The sequence below is a fragment of the Nyctereutes procyonoides genome, unplaced genomic scaffold, assembly GCF_905146905.1.
Source record: "Nyctereutes procyonoides isolate TBG_1078 unplaced genomic scaffold, NYPRO_anot_genome, whole genome shotgun sequence".
NCBI lineage: Eukaryota > Metazoa > Chordata > Mammalia > Carnivora > Canidae > Nyctereutes > Nyctereutes procyonoides.
Genome location: NW_026575146.1, coordinates 79,755,275 through 79,767,527, shown reverse-complemented (window position 1 = coordinate 79,767,527; position 12,253 = coordinate 79,755,275).

Here is a 12,253-nt window from a genome sequence, read left to right as displayed (position 1 = left end):
TTGAGAAAAGGTCTCTTGGCACAACCCTCCCTGGAAACCCAAAGTCTTTTGTGCAAGAACAGGTAAAATGGTTAGAGGGTGGAGGACTTTCCAGGACTCCTTGATATGGGTATCAAAATCCACCTGATATGAGGCTGAGAGAACATGAAAATGCACAGGTTGGTGGGTTTACAGAAGGTGAATTTTTAAAAAGGATTTTATTTATTCATGAGAGACACAGATAGAGAGGCAGAGATATAGGCAGAGGGAGAAGCAGGCTCCATGCAGGGAGCCCGATGCGGGACTCGATCCCAGAACTCCGGGATCACGCCCTGAGCCAGAGGCAGACACTCAACCACTGAGCCACCCAGGCGTCCCAGAAGTTGAAATGCTTCAACAGGTTTTTCTGTGAAGTGGTGGTATCTCACCTGATTGTGTCATGGGGTGGACATTGTGTTCCAGGGGGAATGTTTCTCCTACCTAGTATTGTAAAATAGAAAGCATGTGAATCTGCCCTTCAACAATATTAACTGGACATGCTAAATCCAGAACTAGTAAGATTGCCTGAGCCCATGTAGCATAGAGTGGAAGCCGGCAGTGTTAATTCTTTGTGCAATTGCCCTATGGGGAGTGTCGACTGGGGCTCCTGGCAAAAGCCTGTGAGGATCTCCCAGCAATGACTATTAGGGCTCTGGATTAAAGGATTCCCAATGGAAAAGGAAATTTGCTATCACTGAGCTTGCTATGGATGCACTGAAGACTGTCCCTCTGACTAAAGGACATGAAATATCTTGAAACCAGAAATACCCATAATGTCTTGGGTGATGTTGGCGAAATGCTTTACTGAGGATAGCAGTGCCCAGAAGAGTTCCATAATACAATGGAAATCGTTTATACAGGATCTTGCTGCCTGGGGAATACAAGGAGACATGAGCAGAGAGCCTCTTTTCCTCCATGAGAGGAGCCCCCTGGATTCTAGTGTCACTTGGACACTTAGAAACAGCTCTCAATTGGCTGATCAAGTGCTGTTAGGTCTGTAGGCTGAAGTTCCAAGGTGAATGGTGAGCATCCTGTTTGGAAGACCACTGCTTTGTTTTTTTTTAAATAAAGATTTTATTTATTTATTCACGAGAAACACAGAGAGGAGAGAGAGACAGGCAGAGGGAGAAGCAGGCTCCATGCAGGGAGCCCGACATGGGACTCGATCCCAGGTCTCCAGGATCACGCCCTGGGCTGAAGGTGGCGCTAAACCACTGAGCCACCCAGGCTGCCCAAGACCACTGCTTCGATTGAAGAAAGTTAAAAAAAAAAAAATCAGCTCAGTGGACTGAATTGCATGCTGTTTTCCTAGTAGGAAAGAGGATTTGAACAGTAGAATGGGCTCCTACGTTTGGGTTGTTACTGACTCATTGGGCCATTGGCCAATTACTTGGCCATATGGCCAGCAGAAGGGCAATGGAAACTCTCCCTATCAAGGTATCCCCATTTGGGGCATGGCCCTAGAGGAATCCTTAAGGGAATTTGAGGGGTGCATTAAAGTAGGACATGTCAATGCCTATCAGAAGAATCTCCTTCCAGATTTGGAAGGTGATTGGATTCAATAAGCAGGTATTTCTGTGTGCTTGCTTCTAGTGACCATGAAATGAGTGGATATTTCTGCAACAAGGCAGATGTGGGTTGGATCTAGACCCATTTCTCTTAGACCTTCTGGACATAAAATGTTGATTAGAGCTGTCCTGTCTGCCAAAATAGAGACAGAGCCTGCAGATGGTTACGTGGCAGATGCCCTGATCACATGCAGACTCGGTGATATCAGCTACAATGTTATCTCGGTGCTCGGAGGTTGTGCAAGAAGTTCTAGTTCCTTGGTACCCAGGGGTTGTGCAAGAGCACTCTGTTCTTTCCGCAAAGGAGGCCAAGGTCTACAGATGCACAAAGGGAGGTCAGTAAAATCACTTGTGTTACCTTGAAAAAAGGAAAACATTTTGCTAAAGGATGGCTGGGCTAATCAGAAAGCCAAGGGGGCTTCAAACAGACTTGCTGGCCTCTGGCCTGGGAAAGTTCTGCTCCTTTATTCCCCAAGGACAGTGGTCTGCAAATCTCAAAGAAAGCAAATTAGTTCTGTTACAAATTAAGGGCCTTAAGTCAGCAAGCAAGGAGTGTGTACCTTGAAGCAAGTTAACCCTTTTTAAAAAAAAGATTTTATTTATTTATTCATGTGATATATATATATATATATATATATATATATATATATATAGAGAGAGAGAGAGAGAGAGAGAGAGAGGGAGAGAGAGAGAGAGATAGGCAGAGGGAGAAGCACACTCCCTCAGGGAGCCTGATGTGGGACTAGATCCCAGGACCCTGGGACCATGACCTGAGCCGAAGGCAGATGCTCAACTGCTGAGCCACCCAGGTGTCGCCTGCAAGTTAACCCTTAAGACGGGCTGGAGTGCTGTTACACCATAAAGCACTAGAAGACCGCATCAGTTTGGACAGCTGATTCTCATCTCTTCAGACAAGGAACAATTCTACAGCCCACAGTGTCCGACAAAGGACAGAGAGCTCCTCCCCCGAGTACCAGCGTGACAGAGAAGTGAAATGGGCAGTTAAAACACTGATTGTCTAAAATGGGGAGGTGCAGGGGCACCTGGGTGGCTCAGTCAGTTAAGCATCTGACTTTCCACTCAGGTCATGATCTCAGGGTCTTGAAATGGAGCCCTGCGTTGGGCTCCGCACTGAGCATAGAGGCTGCCTGGGATTCTAGTAATGTCCTAGTATCCTTTGATTTTTTAAAAAATAGTCATTTTGTTTTCAGGGATCTGTGTTTGAAGATCAGAGGGTGGACTGTGAGAGTGATATAATGACAGAAATACAGTTGGTCCTTGGGCAACCATGCTGACCCCCCATGTAGTTGAAAATCCGTGTATAACTTTTGACTCCCTAAATGATACCTTTTTAAAAAAGATTATTTGCTTATTTATCAGAGAGAGAAAGAGTGAGAGAGAGAGAGAGCACGAGCGGGGAAGAGGGGCAGAGACAAGCAGACTCTGCACTGAGCACGGAGCCCTACGTGGGGCTCAACCCCCCTGAGCTAAAGGGAGATGCTTAACTGACTGAGCCACCCAGGCGCCCCTTGACTCTCCTAAAGATGTAACTATTATTAGCCTCCTGCTGACAGGAAGCCTTACCAATAACATAAACAGTTGGTTAACATGTATTCTGTATATGTGGCATATACTGTATTCTTACAAAAAAGTAAGCTGGAGAAAAGAAAATGTTATTAAGAAAATTGAAGAGAAATCACATTTATAGTGCTGGACATCTATTTAATGAAAACAATCAGCATATAAGTGGATCCATGCAGTTCAAACCCATGTTTGTTTTTTTTAAAGATTTTATTTATTTATTTATGAGAGACACACAGAGATAGGCAGAGACACAGGCAGAGGGAGAAGCAGGCTCCATGCACCGGGAGCCCGACGTGGGATTCGATTCCGGGTCTCCAGGATCGCGCCCTGGGCCAAAGGCAGGCGCTAAACCGCTGCGCCACCCAGGGATCCCAAGGGTGTTTTTGTTTTTTTTTAAGATTTTATTTATTTATTCATGAGAGAGACACACACACATGCAAAAAACACTGTTAAGAGAACGAAGAGACAAGCACGGATTGGGAGAAAATATTTGGAAATCATCTGACAAAAACTTGCATCTAAAATATACCAAGAATTAAAAAAAAATATATATATATACCAAGAATTCGTAAAACTCAATAGTAAGAAAACAAACAACCCAATTAAAAAATGACCAAAGGGGAGCCTGAGTGGCTCAGTCGGTTAAGCATCTGAATCTTGATTTTGGCTCAGGTTATGATCTCAGGGTGGTGAGATCGAGTCCCGCATCGAGTTCTGTGCTGGGCATGGAACATGCTTAAGATTCTCTCTCTCCCTCTCCCTCTACACCCACCTCGTTCACACACATGTGCTCTCCCTTTCTCTCTCTTTCTCAAAAAGAAAAAGCCCAAAATATCTGAACAGACACCTCACCAAAGAAGATATACAGAAGGCAAATAAGCAAATGAAAATGCTCAACACCATCTATCATCAGAGAATTGCAAATTAAAACACCAGTGAGATACCACTACAGATCTGTGAGAGCAACTGAAACCCAAAGCGCTGACGGTGCCAAATGATTTCGAGGATGTGGAGCTCTCATTTGTTGCTGGTGGGGATGCAGGGTGGTACAGCCACTTTGGACGGCCGTTTGGCATTTTCTTACAAAGCTGAACGAGCCTTATCATGTGATCCAGCAATGGAGCTTCAGTATTTATCCCAATGACTTGAGCATTTACACCCATACCAAGAAAAAAAAAAAAAGCTGCACATGAATGTTTAGAGCAGGTTTCTTCATAACTGCCAAAAACTGAAAGCAACCAAGATGCACTTCAGTAGACAAACGGATAAACTGTACATCTATACGATGGAATATAATTCAACATTAAAAAAAATGAGCTATTGGAGTGCCTGGGTGGCTCATCGGTTAAGTGTCTGCCTTTGGCTCAGGTCATGATGATCCCAGGGTCCTGGGATGGAGCCCCCGAGTCCCTCTGCCCCACCCCCTCCCTTGCTTGTGCTCTATCAAATAAATAAATAAAATGTAAACCAAAAACCAAAAACCAAATGTTTTTCTAGAGAACAGATTGGTGGTGGCTGGAGGTGGGGGTGTGAGCAAAATGGGTCAAAAGGTACAAACTTGCAGTTAAAAAAAAACAAGCCCTGGGGATGTAATGTCGAGCTCGAGAGTCCAGTTAACAATACCATGGTGTATATTTGAAAGTTGCTAAGAGATTAGATCTTAACAGTTCTCATCACAAGGAAAACAAATCTATTTGTGGGGATGGTAACTAGTTACTGTCACGATCATTGAACAATATATGCAAATATCGAATCTTTATTTTGTACACGGAAGCCTATAGTATAGTTATATGTCAATTATATCTGCACAATTTAAAAAAATTTTAAGTAAACAGTTGAACGTATTTCTTAACCTGGGCGGTGGATACACGCCTGTCCACCTTATTATTGTGCTATATGAACAGTGCAGAGAAGTAAACCTTCCGAAGTGGGGGCAGGGGGCGGGGTGGGGAGAGACCTTGAGCCGGTCCCCTGCGTGTGGCAGAGGTGCCTGTCCTTGGACGAATTGGAAGCTGCGCCTTACACCGCGGCCAAGCAGGGGCTCTGATGGTGGGACCCGGACTGAGTTAGTGTGACCCTGGAGGGCGCCAAGCCACGTCCTGAGAGTTTGGGACAATTGGTGTGGCCAAGGCCTGGGCGCCGCCGGGGCGGTCGCCACCCACATTTGGGCTCCAGGGGGCGCCACTCGCACACCCCGTGCAGGACGGTCCTCGATTCCCTCCCCGGCGGGTGGGCAGCACTGGGCTCCCGGTGCAAGCGACCGCTGCTTCCCAGGCCCACGACCTGGCCGGTGGATGAACACGAGTGGACGTGAGTGTAGCCACGCCACCTGCCGTGCCCGGGGACGTTCTATCCAAATTTCTTTCTTCCCTTTTTTTTTTCTTTCATCCTTTCTTTTCTTTCTTTCTTTCTTTCTTTCTTTCTTTCTTTCTTTCTTTCTTTCTTTCTTTCTTTCTTTCTTTCTTTCTTTCTTTCTTCTTTCTTTTCTTTCTTTCTTTCTTTCTTTCTTCTTTCTTTCTTTCTCTTTCTTTCTTTCTTTCTTTCTTCTTTTTTTTTTCTTTCTTTTTCTTTCTTTCTTTTGGAGTTCGACTTGCCAACATATAGCATAACACCCAGTGCTCATCCCGTCAAGTGCCCCCTCAGTGCCCATCACCCAGTCACTCCATCCCCCCCCCCCCGCCCACCTCCCCTTCCACCACCCCTTGTTCGTTTCCCAGAGTTAGAGGAGTCCCTCATGTTCTGTCTCCCACTCGGATATTTCCCACTCATTTTCTCTCCTTTCCCTTTAATCCCTTTCACTATTTTTTTTTTATATTCCCCGAATGAATGAGACCATATAGTTTGTCCTTCTCCGACTGACTGACTTCACTCAGCATAATACCTTCCAGTTCCATCCACGTTGAAGCAAATGGTGGGTATTTGTCGTTCTATCCAAGTTTCCTGCGGTGTTTCCAGCAGTGTCACCCACCCCTTACCCTTGATGTCCAATCAGGATTGAGGGCTGGATCCTTGTACCAACCCAGCAGAGGATATCTTACACCAAAAAAAAAAAAAAAAAAAAGTAAGTTTAGTAAGTAAATAAATAAATGAAAATGGGGTTTCTCCATGAAAGTATTAATGGCAATAATTGGCATATGAAAAAGTAGATCTGATTACATCAATAACCAAAGAAGTAACAAAGGAAGTAAAAGATCTACACTAAGAATGGCATTAGATAATTTTTTTTGTTTTTTTTTTAATTTATTTATGATAGGCACACAGTGAGAGAGAGAGAGGCAGAGACACAGGCAGAGGGAGAAGCAGGCTCCATACACCGGGAGCCCGATGTGGGATTCGATCCCGGGCCTCCAGGATCGCCCCCTGGGCCAAAGGCAGGCGCCAAACCGCTGGCCACCCAGGGATCCCGCATTAGATAATTTATAGCCAACTCTGCCATATAGTCAAACAAAGAATCCCTAGGTTGTGGAAAGCTGTCCAGAAAATAGAAAAAGAAAGGACACTCCCAAAATCTTTTGATTTTTTTTTATTTTAAAGGTTTTATTTATTTATTCATGAGATACAGAGAGAGAGAGAGAGATTGAGAGAGAGAGGCAAAGGGAGAAGCAGGCTCCAGGCAGGGAGCCCGATGCAGGACTCGATTCTGGGCCTCCAGGATCATGCCCCGGGCCAAAGGCAGCACTAAACCGCTGAGCTCCCCCAGGCTGCCCCCAAAATCTTTTGAATGGTTGGCACCATTCCCGTAGCAAACTTAGAAAAAAATAGGATTAAAAAAGCTAGGGAAAGCTAGGGAAATGGCACCCTAAAACAAATAAATTTTCCAAATAAAATATTAACCAATCGAACTCAGTAATGTTTTAAGACCATGATTCCCAAGAAATGATTGGGATGCTTTCAGGGATACAGAAATACCTCAACATTACAAGATCGCCAGCGCATCCCAGCTCACTCACAGGTTAAAGGTGAAATAATATGTGATCGTCTCAGAAGGCAGAGAAATGTTGCAAATTAAGGGGAGAGGCCCACCTTTCAAGCACCTCCTCCCTCTGCCTCTCCTCCAGCTTCTTCCAGCTGCTGGGGCAGGAGCACAAATTGGCCATTCCTTACAGCTTGCAGGAGAAAGAGCGAGAACAGGAGGGGAGTCAGAACTCTGAACTACCTTGACGGCAGCCAGCAAAGCAGGAAAAGCTGCACAGGTGGGAGAGGAGGGAGAGAGAGAAAAGAGTGAGCACGGAGTGTTATACTATATGTTGGCAAATTGAACTTTTTCAATTAAAAAAATATATATATTAGGGAGGTGGAGAGAAGTGGGGGGTGGGGACCCTAGGAAGGTGACTGAGGCTCAGAGGGAAACAGAGACAGAGGGGGAGACCGGGGAGCAGAGGTCTTGAGAGATGGTTCCTCATCTGAAAACCATCAGAGTGATGTTCACCAGCTACATGGTAAGGGCTCAATCAATGGTGTCCACATGATTTTTTAAAGTTTTTTTTTTAATTATTTATTTATTCATGAGAGACACACAGAGAGGCAGAGACACAGGCAGAGGGAGAAGCAGGCTCCCTGCAGGGAGCCTGATGTGGGACTTGATCCCAAGACCCCGGAATCACGACCTGAGCCAAAAGCAGATGCTCAACCACTTTGCCACCCAGGTGTCCTGGTGTCTACATGTTTTTATGAATTCTGAGCTACTCTGATTTTTCACCTTTCAAGATCTCTAGAAATCCGATTTAATGCTGTCATTGAGGGCATCTTACAGTTAGTTGCTCTCTGCTGGACAGCAGTCCTGATGCAGTCATCCTTGCTTGGTTAGTGTTCCTGGGGATGTGCAATCCTCTAATGTTTCAGCACAAATCACTTAAAAACCATTTGGAGAAAGGAATATAAATTCTGGTTGTTGTCCTGAAATCTTGGCATTGATACACAGTGAAGGGAAGGAAGCGGAGCTGGGAAGCAAATCCAGAGACAATATTTGAGCACTTTCCTAAGAAGTTCTCCACACTCCACGGACAAGGCTCTTGATAGCACAAGGACAATGTTTTTGAGACCGAACATCAAGGACTCTAAGTCAGAAGATGAGAAAATGAGTCAAAATGTCTGCATTGATGGATGGATAGATGGATAACTGTGTATAAAGCAGGTGTAAAAAATATATATATGTAGATTAGTGGTAAATCTAGGTTGAATAGATTTATGTTCCCTCCAAAAATCTTTCAAGCTCACTGCATGTTCAATAATTTTCACAATCAAATTGTGGGGGGAAATGATGCAGAAATCAGATTCTGAGCATGAGGAGGTCATAGAAATACCTTAATCAGTTAATTATGATTGTATTTTCCATTGTAGATATCAAAGAGTGATCTGTTAAAAAAATCTTGTTCCCAGGGTGCCTGTCTGGCTCAGTTGGTGGAGCATGGGGCTCTTGATTTTTGGGTTGTGAGTTTGAGCCCCATGTTGGGTGTAGAGATTACTTAAAAAATTAAAAAAAATCTTTTTCTAAATAAATCTAAATGTGCTTTTTTAGTAAACATATGCCATATATATATTTAAAGATTTTATTTATTATTTATTTGACTCAGAGAGAGCACAAGCAGGGGGAGTGGCAAGTAGAGGGAGAGGGAGAAGCAAGCTCCTCACTGAGTAAGGAACCCGATTAGGGGCTCCATCCCAGGACCCCGGGATCATGACCTGGGCAGAAGGCAGCTGCTTCACGACTGAGCCACCCAGGCGCCTCTATCTAAATATTCTAAGTTATAACAAAGCATCGTGTCAGTATAACTGGGAGCAGTTTTTCTTTTCTAGTGGTAGAGCCATGCTGTGTTTTATATAATACAAGGCATGTTAAGTTTGATCAAATATAGCACATTATTTTATTTTATTTTTTAATTTTTTTAAATTTTTATTTATTTATGATAGTTACACACACACAGAGAGAGAGAGAGAGAGAGAGAGAGAGAGAGAGAGAGAGGCAGAGACACAGGCAGAGGGAGAAGCAGGCTCCATGCACCGGGAGCCCGACGTGGGATTCGATCCCGGGTCTTCAGGATCGCGCCCTGGGCCAAAGGCAGGCGCCAAACCGCTGCGCCACCCAGGGATCCCTAGCACATTATTTTATAATCAAAACAAACGTCAAACTCAGCAACAAGCACACCTAGTGCTCAGATCTTGAGATGAAGTTGAAAATTTTTGGTTTTGTTTTTCAGTTTCTATTTTTCAAGATCTTAACATTTTTGTCATTTTTATGTTTTGCTTTACTGAAAAAGAATTGAAATCCTGCCTATTTCTGTTTCTGGACAGTGGAAATATTTTGCTCTCTTGGAACAGAACTTCTGTCTTCTGGAAAAGTCACTGGAATGACACTTCAGTGACAAATGTAAAGTCCCTAATTGGTGACTTTCATTTTGTACTTTCTAGGTGTCCCATGCTTTTTTCCTCCTCTAGTCTTCCTCAACTGCTCCCTTTTATGTTATGTGAATATTTTCTAATGGAGCATTTACATTTTTTTACTGATTGTTTTCATTAATTTTCTGAGTTATTTCCTGAGTGGTTGCTTAGGGCTTACCCTATACATCTTAACTAATCAGAATGAGCCTCAGATTCATACGAACATTATTCTAGATACATAAGACTGTTCCGATGTAGCTCTAGTACCTTCCCCCGTCTGTGTTGTATTATTGTTATACATATCACAACCATCGATGTTACCCAGAATGCACTGTTATAATTATTCCTTTGTATGATGTTACATCTTTTAAAGAGGCTGAGAGGAGAGCAAGTATATATTTGTATCTTTTGTTATGTATATTTTCTTCTTTTTTAAGATTTTTATTTATTCATGAGAGACACACAGAGAGGCAGAGACACAGGCGGAGGGAGAAGCAGGCTTCCCGTGGGGAGCCTGATGCAGGACTTGATCCTAAGACCTTGATTGTGACCTGAGCCGAAGGCAGATGCTCAACCACTGAGCCACCAGGTTGTCTTCTTCTTCTTCTTCTTCTTCTTCTTCTTCTTCTTCTTCTTCTTCTTCTTCTTCTTCTTCTTCTTCTTTCTCCTCCTCCTCCTCCTTCTTAAGATTTTATTTATTTATTCACAAGAGACATGGAGAGAGAGAGAGACAGAGAGACACAGACACAGGCAGAGGGAGAAGCAGGCTCCATGCAGGGAGCCTGATGTGAGACTCCATCCTGGGACTCCAGGATCACACCCCAGGCCAAAGGCAGGCGCTAAACCACTGAGCCACCCTGGGATCTCCTTATTTTTTTTTTTTAGCTTTTGTTATATTAATCTTTTTATTTGCCATTTCTGGTTCTCTTCATTGGCTCTTGTTCTTTTCAAGTTACTAATTGGAGTCATCTCTACGGCCGAGTTTGACTTTGCTCCAACATACTTCCTTTATGGTGTTATTGGCAATTATTATTACTATTTATATATATATATATAATTTGAGGGATGGTGGGGAGAGGCAGAAGGGGGAAAGGAAGAATCTGAAGCAGACTCTGCGCTGATCGTGGAGCCCATTGTGGCTGATCTCACGACCCTGAGATCATGACCTGAGCCAAAATCAAGAGTCAGATTCAGTGCCCCTGTTATTGGCAATTATATCAAGATTCTATATGCTATAGGTCCAATAATACTATATTTATGTGTACGTGTGTGTGTTACTAGAATATATTTCTTAGAATAATTCTTAGATTATTTTTTTCTGCCCCTTACTCGCGTCTCTTCTTGGCACTCCCATTATGTGTATATTTTTTGGCTTAATGGTGTCCTGCATTTTTCTGGGGTTCTGTTCATTTTTTCTTCATTCTTTTTCTTTCTGTTCTTTGGATTTGTGATATCTATCTTCAATTTGCTAATTCTTTTCTTCTGTCAGTTCAGAGCTACTGATAAGCCCTGTAGCAAGTTTTTCATTTCAGTTACTGTACCTTTCAGTTCCAGATTTCCATTTGGTTCTATTTTATAATGTCCAACTCTTTTTTTAAAAAAATATGTTATTTATTTATTCATGAGAAACACAAAAAGAGAGACAGAGATACAGGCAGAGGGAGAAGCAGGCTCCCTTCAGGGAGCCCGATGTGGGACTCAATTCCAGGATCCCGGGATCATGACCTGGGCCAAAGGCAGATGCTCAACTGCTGAGCCACCCAGGTGTCCCTATAACATCCAATTCTTAATTGACTTTTTCAATTTGGGGAGACTTGTTGTCATTGTCATTGTTTTCATGCCTTCCTTTTACTTTAAAATATTTTACTTACTTATTTTGAGAGAGAGAGAGCATGAGCGAGAGATCAGGGGAAAGGGCAAAGGGAGAGAGAGAATCTCAAGCAGACTCCATGCTGAGTGTGGAGTCTAATGTGGACTCGATCTCACAACTTTGAGATTATAACCTGAGCTGAAACCAACAGTCCGTTGCTTAACCAACTGAGCCACCCAGGTGCCCTCTTCCTTTTGCTTTTAAAATCATGATTTATCGGGATCCCTGGGTGGCGCAGCGGTTTGGCGCCTGCCTTTGGCTCAGGGCGCGATCCTGGAGACCCAGGATCGAGTCCCATATCGGGCTCCCGGTGCATGGAGCCTGCTTCTCCCTCTGCTTGTGTCTCTGTCTCTCTCTCTCTCTCTGTGTGTGTGTGAATATCATAAATAAATAAATAAATTTAAAAAAAATAAAATCATGATTTATCTTGGTTATTTGAACATACTTATAATGACTACTTTGAAGGCTTTGTCTGTTAAATCCAACATCTGATCATTCTCACAAGCAGTTTTTTTTTAAGATTTTATTTATTTATTCATGAGAGACACACACACAGAGAGAGGCAGAGACACAGGCAGAGGGAGAAGCAGGCTCCCTGCAGGGAGCCCAATGTGGGACTCGATCCTGGACACCGGGATCATGACCTGAGCAGAAGGCAGACATTCAACCACTGATCCACTTAGGTGTCCCAGTTGCTTGCTTCTTAGGGGTCATACTTCCCTGTCTTACAGAACCCTTATCATGCCTCCCTCCTAACCAGCACTGTCCCATAGAGCATTCTGCAATAATAGACATGTTCTCTATCTACACTGTCCACTATAACAATATGATAGAC